Source organism: Lepidochelys olivacea (genome assembly GCF_965140295.1).
Source record: "Lepidochelys olivacea isolate rLepOli2 genome assembly, chromosome: 4".
NCBI lineage: Eukaryota > Metazoa > Chordata > Testudines > Cheloniidae > Lepidochelys > Lepidochelys olivacea.
The window spans coordinates 73,595,658-73,608,272 of NC_140414.1; the positions used below are offsets into that span (position 1 = coordinate 73,595,658).

General features: G+C 42.8%; 1 protein-coding gene across 1 annotated transcript in view; it reads left to right on the forward strand.

Moving 5' to 3' along the window:
• Positions 1 to 12,615, forward strand: part of CPE (carboxypeptidase E) — a 96,732-nt gene that overhangs the window by 60,151 nt on the left and 23,966 nt on the right. The window lies entirely within an intron of this gene.

Below are 12,615 nucleotides of genomic sequence, written 5' to 3' on the forward strand. Positions count from 1 at the left end.
GGTATTTAATAAAGGGTTTCTATGTTCTAACAAATATGTGAATAGGGACATATTGCATGCTGGTCTGGCCATCCAGGTCCATGTTTTTGCCTGGTGTGAAGGATGAATAACTCTTTGAGGAAGAATTGCCTCTTTTTTCTTTCCACTTCAATTCTGGCTTGCTGTAGTGGTTGCTGTCTCAAGAACTGTTAGAGCTATTATCGAAGCTGCATATTATCTAAAAGCTTTTAATCTTAGTTTTCAGAGAGGATAAAACATTTGTCTCTAACTTTAGAAGCCTGTGAGAATATTAGCTGCTATAACATGCTGCAACTGATCACAAACAACCTGATTTAGGAAGCAGGGTGTGACGGGTTCCCCCGCACCCTGGGTGCCACTTGGAACTGGGGTACCACTGAGCCTGCTTGACCCACCAGCCTGGGTTCCCTTTACACCATACTGCTATGCAGCCTGTCAAGCCCTTTCCTAGGCTTCAGACTGCACTTTACCAGCACACATAAAGGTAGGAACACATCCAGCACACAGATGCTGAGATCAGCTCTGCTAAGGAACAACCCAGTTACTCTGGTGCACACCCCTTCTGGAATATAAACCCAAAATTATACTGTATTGCGCTGCACAATTCAGAGAACTGCACAGCATAAGTTCATGAAATTCGGTTGCTCCCTCAATGTGGAGAGGAATATACATAGCTTTCTGCCCCAAGTTATGATTTCTACACAGACAAAACAAAAACAAGTTTATTAACTACAAAAGATAGATTTTTAAGTAATTTGTAAGGGATAGCAAACAGATCAAAGCAGATTACCTAGCAAATAAAACAAACACACAACCTAAGTTTAAATATACTAAAGAAATTGGATATGTGTAGCAAATTCTCACCCTAAATGTTGTTTTAGGCAGATTGCAGAGATTCTTGAAGACAAGCTGCACTTGCTTGCAGCTTAAAACTACAGGTATTCCTTTCACAGGCCAGACAACCCTCTAGCCTGGGTTCAGCCCTTTTCCCATAGTTCAGTATTTTTCTTCTCAGGTGTTTTCAGTAGTCTTCTTTCTTGGGCGGGAAGTCAGTGAAGAGCCAACCGTGGTGATGCCACTCCCCTGCCTTAAATAGTTTTTGCATATGGCAAGAATCCTTTGTCTCTCTGAGTTTGATTCCCACGCCTAGTCAGTGGAAAAACACTAGTATTATCATGGAGTCCAGTAGGTGACTTGGTCACATGCCTCTGTAGGGCTGTAGCAGCCATCATGAGACAGAGGCTGCTTGTAACTTTCTCAGAAACATGAGATTAGCATGTTCTAAGACCTGTTGTTCTCCCAAATGGCCCTTCCCAATCAGCCATTTAAACTGATAGAATTCTGTCTAGTGGCAATAACTATGGACAGTGAAGATAGGAAGAATGAACCCTTGAAGTGGTTACATGATACTGCTTGGTACTATGAAAAGTGTGCAAGAAACTAAGCTTATTACTGACCTCCTCTTTTAAGAGACCATCACAAAGTACCCCCAAAGATATTGAATGTTACAAGAAGATAACTTACCCCTCAATCTTTCTTGATCACTGTGTGTTCTGAAGCACATCAAATCATAAAACCTAATATTCTGATGTAATTTGTGTCCTTTGTTCGTCCTCATAGGTTTGTGTTTCATAAAAGTAGATTTTTTTTACCTGTTCAGCTTTTGCTCTGTGTCCACTTGCTTTTCCTATAACTGATCAAATAAAGATGGCTTTTCACTTTAAAAATCCTTTCACAAACTTCCTGACTAATAACAGTAAATTCAAGCAAAAGCTAATAAGCATTAGGACTTGTCTATGTGGGAAAAGTGGAATAATTATTCTGGAATAAACTCACTTTTATTCCAGAATAGAGTATCCACCCAGGGGAGCTATATAGTCAATTTCCCTGGGTAAACAAGTCCTTAGTCATTGGCAATTTCCAGAAACAGTTACTGTCTTAAAATGCATCATGGCTGCTGAAATGCAGAGTTTCGATAAGGAAGGAGAGAGAGGAAGATCGAGATTATTTTCAATAAAATGCACTGAATTGCCATAGAGACAAATTGCTGTCACTGCTAGTAAGGGACCATCCATGACAGCGTCCGAGGTATATTGTTGGGGCAGCATCAGGAAGCCTCCCTTGCTGCCTCCTGTGCTGTATGGAGTAGGAAAGACCCTGAAACCAGCAAAGAAAGTGTAGCCAAAGTCAGCAGAAATCCCCCTGCACTAGAACTTGGAGGCTGGAGCGTTGTGTGCGATGGGGATGAGGGTGCAGGGATAAAGCTGAGGAGCAGCTGCTCTATTTGGCATGCACCCCTGGAAATGGGATGTAAACTGCAGGGCAAGCTGCTGTTAGATCCAATCAGCATTAGCTCCCCAAGGACAAGAAAGACCAGGAATGGGCTGCTGCAGTGGGGGGCAAAAATGCCATTGTGGTTCCTGAGAGAGCCATCAGGGAAATGGGGGAAGAAATCTGGAGAAAGGAACAGGATTTGCAGGGATGTCCCTGGAGCCTCAGGCTTGGAGTCTATTTTCAGCAAGGATTCTCAGGTTCTGCAGGATTTGAGGGCTGTTTCACTTCCCTGAAGTGACAAATCCCTCTCCTCTAAGGCTTGCTCTAGTCCCTGCTCATGGGCACATACTGGTGTGAGCTCTCATCAAGCTCGCGTGAGTATAAGTCACAGTGTAGCTGCTGTAGCACTAGCAGTGACAGTGGAAGGCTCAGGCTGAAGCAGTCCTGAAGGCTCTAACTTGCATCCCTGTTGCAGCGACGCCTATGGGCCTGTACAGGGGCACAGAATTACTGAGGCATGAGAATTGCTGGTAACCGGACCCCTGAGGCCCTGCCCCCTCCTCCGCCTCTTCCCCCAAAGGCCCGGCCCCGTCACTCACTCCTCTCTTCCCTTCACTCACAGGGTTGTCCCATGAAGCATGCCTGCAGGTAGGAGGCAGCCCCGGCTGAGCAGGGGCTAGTGTGGGTTAATGACATGGCGCCTTCCCTGGCCCTGCAGTAACCAGGCTTTGGGTTTGGGTGCCATAAATTAGGGTTGCCAGGTCCCCCAAATCTGGGCACCTTGTAACCCTAAATGGCACCCGGACACAGAAGCCAAAAACCAGACTGACTGGGTAAAAACTGGATGGGTGGCAACCCTAGAATGCCCTGACTTTACCCCCTCCTCCCTCACTATGTTCCTTCTCTCCTCTGGCCCCCCTGCTCCGGGGGCTGCTGCGGAGGTGATGCAGAAATTCTGTGAGCTGGGTCTGTCCCTGCCCTTTTCGCCAGCCTACCTGGTACAAAGAAACTGCAGGGTAATGTTAAATTGGGCCTGCACCACTTCCTGGTTATGTCTTCCCTTTGCATGGGTCCCTCATGCAAAGGAAGTATTTTGGTGTAAGTAGTGATTTTCTTTGTTTCCAGTGAATAACTTACAAAAATAGTAGAGAGAGTTCATTTAATTTCTTGCTGTTTTTGTCCATTGTCTTACTGATGCCTCTAACACAAGATTGCATCTGGACAGAATGGACTATTTCATCTTAGTGTTAGTCTCATGAACTTAGTGAGGGCGATTTATCCTCTTAGTCTTATCAGTCATTAATGCACAACAATAGGAGAATAGACCCCCAAGTTCTGAATATCTACCACTGGTAAGAGCTGCAGTGCATTATAAAGAGGATTTGAGCTACAATTTAGTTTTAAATTTCCTATATATCTACCCCAGGAATAAGGAATGGAATTGTTAATCCAATTCTTTTGAACCACCATGATAATGTCAGACATTTCTGTCGCTGAAATAAAATCACTGATATTTTAGAGTATGCTGAAGAGATAAAAGCTTGTCAGATGAACTTGATAATGAACCATCTTGCATACACCCACCTAAACCTGTCATATATAAAAACTTCCTTGTAATAAAAAGAAACATTGCAATGATAAAAGGAAAATTAAAGAAAAATCTTTGTGTCGTATGCCAGCCAAAGTATAGGAATACAGCCAATCCCTTTGAAATTACACTTAACCACTGTGCAGACTGTGTGATTAATTTAAAAGTTTGCTGGTCTTAATAAACAGAGAGGACAAGCTGAATAGCACCTGTTGTATTCCACAGCTAATATTCATGGTGATATGTTTGCTCACACAGTCACTGCACTACCAGCATCTAGCTCCAGAGAAGGCAGTCTTGTTTAGCAGTCAGAACAACGGAGTGGGAGACAGGAAAGCTGGGTTCTGTGCCCAGTTCTGCCACTGACTTGTGTGTGGACCAGGGCAAGTCACTTAACCTCTCTTTTCCTTACTATCCTCATCCTTAATATGGAACTAATAACACCTCCATTGTAAGGAAATGATGGATAAAAGGCATAATATGAGTGCAAAGTATTGCCATAAATTTTTTTTCAAAAGCACTTGGGAAGAATTTGAATATGATAAATCCAATACAAAAACAAATATTAATCTAGTCTCTTGGCCAAACCCATCAGAGAGAGATTTATTGCTTTTAAAATTTTAATTTAATTTTTACTCATTATTTATCTGCTTTGAATTAAAATCAACAATTCTAGCCATCTATTTACTATATTTCTCAATTCTTAAGAAACCAGAACTTTGTGGCTATTGAATTATACTCCTTCCTATTTAGATGAACTTTTTCAGTAAATGAATGCAGCTAGAAATTATTTCAAATTATTTATTATAACAGGAAAGCATGGTTATCTATTGATTCATTTACATAGCACCAGAACTGTTCACAAGGCAATATGGCCCTGTCTTCACTGCTAAAAAAAAACCAAAAAACAAACAAACAAACAAACAAGGGCACATCTTTTATCTCATGGAAAATAATATCCATGATCTCTCCAAGGTAAAAACACAGTGAAAACCAGGTACTTCAGTTTTACCATGAGGTAAACTGCAAAGTAAACAGCCCTTTACCCTCTTCAAGGTGAGTCTACCTCATGGTAAAACTGAAGGGCCTGGTCTGCATGGTGTGTTCAGGATAGATCATATATGTTAGTTACCCTGAGGTAAAAAGTACACCTTTTTTAGCAGTGAAGGCAAGGCTTATGTGGACACGTAATAGACATATAGCTAGATCCTTTCATCCATTAAAGTAAGTGGTCCCTGTCCTCAGTATCTGACAGTCTAATTCAAATGCGTACATCAGATAACACTTGAAGTGTAAGTACCAGAGGGCACATCATCAGGGAGAGATCAGCCTTGGAATGTCATGAAAGAATAGGTCTTAAGGAGGTTATTCTAGAACAGAGAGAGAGGATACTTGGCTCACATCATGTAGGAGGCTGTTCCAACCTTAGGGTATGTCTACACTACGGAATAAGGTCGAATTTATAGAAGTCGGTTTTTTAGAAATCGGTTTTATATATTCGAGTGTGTGTGTCCCCACAGAAAATGCTCTAAGTGCATTAAGTGCATTAACTCGGCGGAGCGCTTCCACAGTACCGAGGCTAGAGTCGACTTCCGGAGCGTTGCACTGTGGGTAGCTATCCCACAGTTCCCGCAGTCTCCGCTGCCCATTGGAATTCTGGGTTGAGATCCCAATGCCTGATGAGGCTAAAACATTGTCACGGGTGGTTCTGGGTACATATCGTCAGGCCCCCGTTCCCTCCCTCCCTCCGTGAAAGCAAGGGCAGACAATCATTTCGCGCCTTTTTTCCTGAGTTACCTGTGCAGACGCCATACCACTGCAAGCATGGAGCCCGCTCAGGTAACCGTCACCCTATGTCTCCTGGGTGCTGGCAGACGCGGTATGGCATTGCTACACAGTAGCAGCAACCCCTTGCCTTGTGGCAGCAGACGGTACAGTACGACTGGTAGCCGTCATAGTCATGTCCGAGGTGCTCCTTGCCACGTTGGCTGGGAGCGCCTGGGCAGACATGGGCGCAGGGACTAAATTTGGAGTGACTTGACCAGGTCATTCTCTTTAGTCCTGCAGTCAGTCCTATTGAACCGTCTTATGGTGAGCGGGCAGGCGATATGGACTGCTAGCAGTCGTACTGTACCATCTTCTGCCGAGCAACCATGAGATGTGGATGGCATGCAGTCCTTCTGCACCGTCTGCTGCCAGCCAAAGATGTAAAAGATAGATGGAGTGGTTCAGAACAAGAAATAGACCAGATTTGTTTTGTACTCATTTGCCTCCTCCCCTGTCTAGGGGACTCATTCCTCTAGATCACAATGCAGTCACTCACAGAGAAGGTGCAGCGAGGTAAATCTAGCCATGTATCAATCAGAGGCCAGGCTAACCTTCTTGTTCCAATAAGGACAATAACTTAGGTGCACCATTTCTTATTGGAACCCTCCGTGCAGTCCTGCCTGAAATACTCCTTGATGTACAGGCACCCCCTTTGTTGATTTTAGCTCCCTGAAGCCAACCCTGTAAGCCGTGTCGTCAGTCGCCCCTCCCTCCATCAGAGCAACGGCAGACAATCGTTCCGCGCCTTTTTTCTGTGCGGATGCCATACCAAGGCAAGCATGGAGGCCGCTCAGCTCACTTTGGCAATTAGGAGCACATTAAACACCACACGCATTATCCAGCAGTATATGCAGCACCAGAACCTGGCAAAGCGATACCGGGCGAGGAGGCGACGTCAGCGCGGTCACGTGAGTGATCAGGACATGGACACAGATTTCTCTGAAAGCATGGGCCCTGCCAATGCATGCATCATGGTGCTAATGGGGCAGGTTCATGCTGTGGAACGCCGATTCTGGGCTCGGGAAACAAGCACAGACTGGTGAGACCGCATAGTGTTGCAGGTCTGGGACGATTCCCAGTGGCTGCGAAACTTTCGCATGCGTAAGGGTACTTTCATGGAACTTTGTGACTTGCTTTCCCCTGCCCTGAAGCGCATGAATACCAAGATGAGAGCAGCCCTCACAGTTGAGAAGCGAGTGGCGATAGCCCTGTGGAAGCTTGCAACGCCAGACAGCTACCGGTCAGTTGGGAATCAACTTGGCGTGGGCAAATCTACTGTGGGGGCTGCTGTGATGCAAGTAGCCCACGCAATCAAAGATCTGCTGATATCAAGGGTAGTGACCCTGGGAAATGTGCAGGTCATAGTGGATGGCTTTGCTGCAATGGGATTCCCTAACTGTGGTGGGGCTATAGACTGTAGATTATTTACTTTTCAAATTCAGATAAACTTGTTTGGGAGTTGGGACCTGTCTTGAGTTCAAGGAGATAAAAAGAATGGATCTGTTACTTCGCTTCAAAGCAGCCATCTGCCAAGAGCTTCATGAATTTTTGTTTCCATTGTCTTCTGCTCTGGGTATTTTCTGGTGGTTAATTACAAGGGTATGAAGAATGGGATTTTCCCAAAATCATTGCATGTTGGCGTAACTTGGCTCTCACTTAAGTAAATGGTAACACTCCTGTTAATTTCAGTGGGAGCAGAGTTAGGCTAGAATTGCTTTTTTGAAAATCCCACCCTAAAATTATCCGTGGCTGCTAATATATAATGATTTAGAAAATAACATTGCATTGCAGAATTTAAGTGAAACATACTAGCATTGACTTCACACAACTCACAGAGAGAGATGAGTCAGGTTGCAGTCATTTAGTTTACAGGGTAACAGAAAGCTATATTTCCTCTCTTTTTCTCCTTCTCTAAATCTTTCTTTCAATCTCTTTTTTTTTTCATATGGACCAGAGAAATCCATTACTTAACCCCTTGAGCTTTCATTTATTTGATCCCCAGAGAATTTCTGTCTCTCTGAACTACAAACAAAATCATAGAGCATGAAAGTCCTCAAATTCAGTTAGATTAATGAATTTCCTTTGGCAAGAGCTCCAAGATTTGCAGCATTGTGTAGCTGCAGGAATAGTTTACAGGTTGTGATATTTAAAAATGACAGGCAAATGGAAGTAATCAGAAACACTAACCTTATTACCTAAGAAATGTTGCTAGCTTTTCAATGGGGAATATGAGAGAGCAGAACAAGGAGTCTGTCCTTTCTAAGGTTATTTCCAACTCATTTGCAAAGCTGTTTATAAACCACTTTAATCTTTCAGCAGTTACTCTTTCTTCATATGATTTCCCCCCCATTCCATGACATGAGTTATTATACATTTCTTCCATGCTAGCTCTTAACATTACAACAAATATAACTGAATGGCATCCTCTGGACTCATAATATATTTGATTAATAGATGCCAAATGTAGCTGTCCATCTATGAGTTCAAACACTTTAAAACTCCAGAAACTTCCCAAACCAATATTTTAAAAGCATTATTGCCTTTAAACAGGCATTCAAAGAATTATCTGGTTGTGGGGTTTTTTTTTAAAAAAAAACAACAACTTGCATCTGCGATATAGCCTTATTTGAAAATATAAGTGGTTATTCTATAAATTATCTTTAGTTGGAGTTGTGTTTCTAGAAAGTAATTGAACAAGACCTTAGGTGACAGTGCCTTTAGAAGTGGCTAGTGACATGTAGCAGTGCTTGTCAGTTTGTCACCAGAAAAGCTTAACATTTTGAAACACTTCTTCCTTAATCAGTTATCAGGTTTTAATGTACTCTGAGGTCAGTTCAGGATTGATGTAAAAGCCCTCTAACAGTCAGAGCAACTGAAGGAGTTTGTGCTTTACCAAAGATATTAAATTATTTTAGAAAAATTGAGTACTGGATTGCCAATAGAAATTGCAACCTTTTTATTTCGTTTTTACTATTAAAAAAAAAAAAGGGCTTCGTTGGAAGCAGAAATTGAGACAAGCTGCTTCTGTTTTGTGATGACCTTACTAGATTATTATGATGTTAATAAGATCTTTTAATAAATAATAATAATAAAATAATAGCATTTATATAGGACTTTTCATTTGTAGGTAAACCTAAGATACAGAAAGGTAAGGGCACATTTTCAGAAATTGACTCTAATTTTGAGTGCTTCTAATTTTAAGTGCCCAACTTCAGATATCTAGGGGGTCTAATGTTAGACATCCAATTACTGAGCGCTCAAATTTAGATGCTGTTTTTGAAAATTGATTGAAATGAGTCACTTAAATTTCTCTGATCCTGAGCCATGGGAATCAATGGAGTCAATTTCATGTTTGTTTTTAGTCTGTTTCACTTTTAGGTTTTTGGATTGCAAACACTGGAATTCTTCTTTGAAAACTTGTCTACGCGTTTTTAAAAAATCAACAACATGGAAATACTTTTACTAGTCTTAGGTTTTGGGGAAGTTAATTTTTACAAAAATCAACATTTTTACATCAAATTTGAATTGATTGTGTCTTTTCACAAGAAGGTGATGTTCTATGAAGGATTATAACTGTAGTAGCCGTATTCAGAAAGGAAGTAGCAGATACCTCTACTGGCTCTTAAAGAATATCTGTACAGACATGTGGTGCCTTAAAAACTGACAAGTCACTACCTTTTCCTGCCTGAAATTATAGGGAAAATAATTCTGTTTCCAGCAGGTAAATTGCATGTGCGTGCTTAATGTGAATGAGCTCTGCAGTTGAAATGCCAAAAGTGTAATATTGAGTAAACAGCAAGGGTACGAACGTTTGTTTATTATCATGTCACATAGAAAAACACAGTGGTAAATGAAGTCTTAGTGTGTGTGCAATGTGCTCAGGTGGCATGTGATCAGGATGCATCAGTGAATCTGGTCCACTGGTTGGATCCTTGTGACAGCAGAGGTAACTCAGCCAGTCATCACTCCCTCCCTCCAGTTCATTAGCATACTTCAATCCCATTGCTTGAAATGATTCAGTAAGTGAAACTGCAGGTGCTTTGAAGGAGTTCAGGACAGGAATAACGGGCTGCTTCAGATCAGTTGCTATATAGGTGGAGTAGGAAAGAGAATAGAGATTTGCACTGTGGCCCCCTCCACAATATGCCTGGTTCAGGCAAGATCATTTACCTTTGCCTAGTCAAAACTATTTTAGTGCATTTAAACCATGCCCACTTAGTGTGACAGGCAGAGATTCCTCGAGGCAGGCAGCAGGTTTAGGGTTAAAGGTTAGGGTTGTTGGAGGGAGGGAGTGAGTGATGATTGGCTGCATTACCTCTGATATCACTGTGCTACTGCTCATGTTCCTCTGCTTGAAGCACCAAATGGGCACTGTCAAAAGGAATTTGTTATTGATAGAAAACTGATAAAACAATGAAGAGAAGAAGAGGAATTGGCTTTAGAGGGCTTAACAAGCATGTTTGGATTTAGTGGTAGTAACCTGTAAAATTCTACAGGTTCAGGGATAAAGTTTTTCTAAACCTTTTATCATTTTTGTTGCTGTCCTCTGGATTCTCTCCAGTTTGTCCACATCTTTCCTAAAGTGTGATGCTCAACTCTGGACACAATACTCCAGCTGGAGCCTCACCAGGACTGAACAGAGCGGAACAGTTACCTCCCGTGTCTTACATATGACATACCGGTTAATATAGATCAGATCAGGTATTCAATATTAGATATTCAAAGCATATCCCATTGCTTGAAATGATTCAGCAAGTGAAACTGCAGATCAGGACTGAGGTGCTTTGAAAGAGTTCAGGACAGGAATAATGGGCTGCTTCAGATCCGTTGCTATATAGGTGGAGTAGGAAATTGGATTGGAATTGGAGTTTTTATTTAATTAAGGAAAAACCACACATTCTACTCATCAAGATACTGCACTACTTTTTTTGCCTCTGTCTTCACGAACAAGGTCAGCTCCCAGACTACTGCACTGGGCAACACAGCATGGGGAGGAGGTGACCAGCCCTCTGTGGAGAAAGAAGTGGTTTGGGACTATTTAGAAAAGCTGGATGAGCACAAGTCCATGGGGCCGGATGTGCTGCATCCGAGAATGCTAAAGGAGTTGGCGGATGTGATTGCAGAGCCATTGGCCATTATCTTTGAAAACTCATGGCGATTGGAGGAAGTCCCGGACAACTGGAAAAAGGCTAATGTAGTGCCCATCTTTAAAAATGGGAAGGAGGAGGATCTGGGGATCTACAGGCCAGTCAGCCTCACTTCAGTCCCTGGAAAAATCATGGAGCAGGTCCTCATGGAATCAATTCTGAAGCACTTAGAGGAGAGGAAAGTGATCAGGAACAGTCAGCATGGGTTCACCAAGGGCAAGTCATGCCTGACTAATCTAATTGCCTTCTATGACGAGATAACTGGCTCTGTGGATGAAGGGAAAGCAGTGGACGTGTTGTTCCTTGACTTTAGCAAAGCGTTTGACACGGTCTCCCACAGCATTCTTGCCAGCAAGTTAAAGAAGTATGGGCTGGATGAATGGACTATAAGGTGGATAGAAAGCTGGCTAGATTGTCGGGCTCAACGGTTAGTGATCAATTGCTCCATGTCTAGTTGGCAGCCGGTATCAAGCAGAGTGCCCCAAGGGTCGGTCCTGGGGCCGGTTTTGTTCAATATCTTCATAAATGATCTGGAGGATGGTGTGGATTGCATCCTCAGCAAGTTTGCAGATGATACTAAACTGGGAGGAGTGGTAGATACGCTGGAGGGTAGGGATAGGATACAGAGGACCCTAGACAAATTAGAGGATTGGGCCAAAAGAAATCTGATGAGGTTCAACAAGGACAAGTGCAGAGTCCTGCACTTAGGACGGAAGAATCCCATGCACTGCTACAGACTAGGGACCGAATGGCTCGGCAGCAGTTCTGCAGAAAAGGACCTAGGGGTTACAGTGGACAAGAAGCTGGATATGAGTTAACAGTGTGCCCTTGTTGCCAAGAAGGCCAATGGCATTTTGGGCTGTATAAGTAGGGGCATTGCCAGGAGATCGAGGGACGTGATCATTGCCCTCTATTCGACATTGGTGAGGCCTCATCTGGAGTACTGTGTCCAGTTTTGGGCCCCACACTACAAGAAGGATGTGGAAAAATTGGAAAGAGTCCAGCGGAGGGCAAGAAAAATGATTAGGGGACTGGAACACATGAGTTATGAGGAGAGGCTGAGGGAACTGGGATTGTTTAGTCTGCGGAAGAGAAGAGTGAGGGGGGATTTGATAGCTGCTTTCAACTACCTAAAAGAGGGTTCCAAAGAGGATGAATCTATACTGTTCTCAGTGGTAGCAGATGACAGAACAAGGAGTAATGGTCTCAAGTTGCAGTGGAGGGAGTAGGATATTAGGAAAAACTATTTCACTAGGAGGGTGGTGAAACAGTGGAATGCGTTACCTAGGGAGGTGGTGGAATCTCCTTCCTTAGAAGTTTTTAAGGTCAGGCTTGACAAAGGCCTGGCTGGGATGATTTAGTTGGGGATTGGTCCTACTTTGAGCAGGGGGTTGGACTAGATGACCTCCTGAGGTCCCTTCCAACCCTGATATTCTATGATATCATTGAAAGACTCCTTGATCAGATGAGAGCAGTTATAATGGAATGAAAAATTAAATCATCATATCTAGAGATGAACACAGATAAAAAAGAAAATTAAGCCTCCAATCCTACAAACACTTAGGAATATGCATACCGTTAGCACGAGAGTCCCCTTGATTTCAGTTAGAATACTCACGTGCTTAAAGTTAAACACATGCCTGAATGTTTGCAGGATCAGGGCCCAAGATATTACCTTAAAATAATAAATGCATATAAATTCTTCATGCCTCTAGGGACCATAGACTCTCTCCTGCACATTCCTCTTGTATCTAGAGCTGC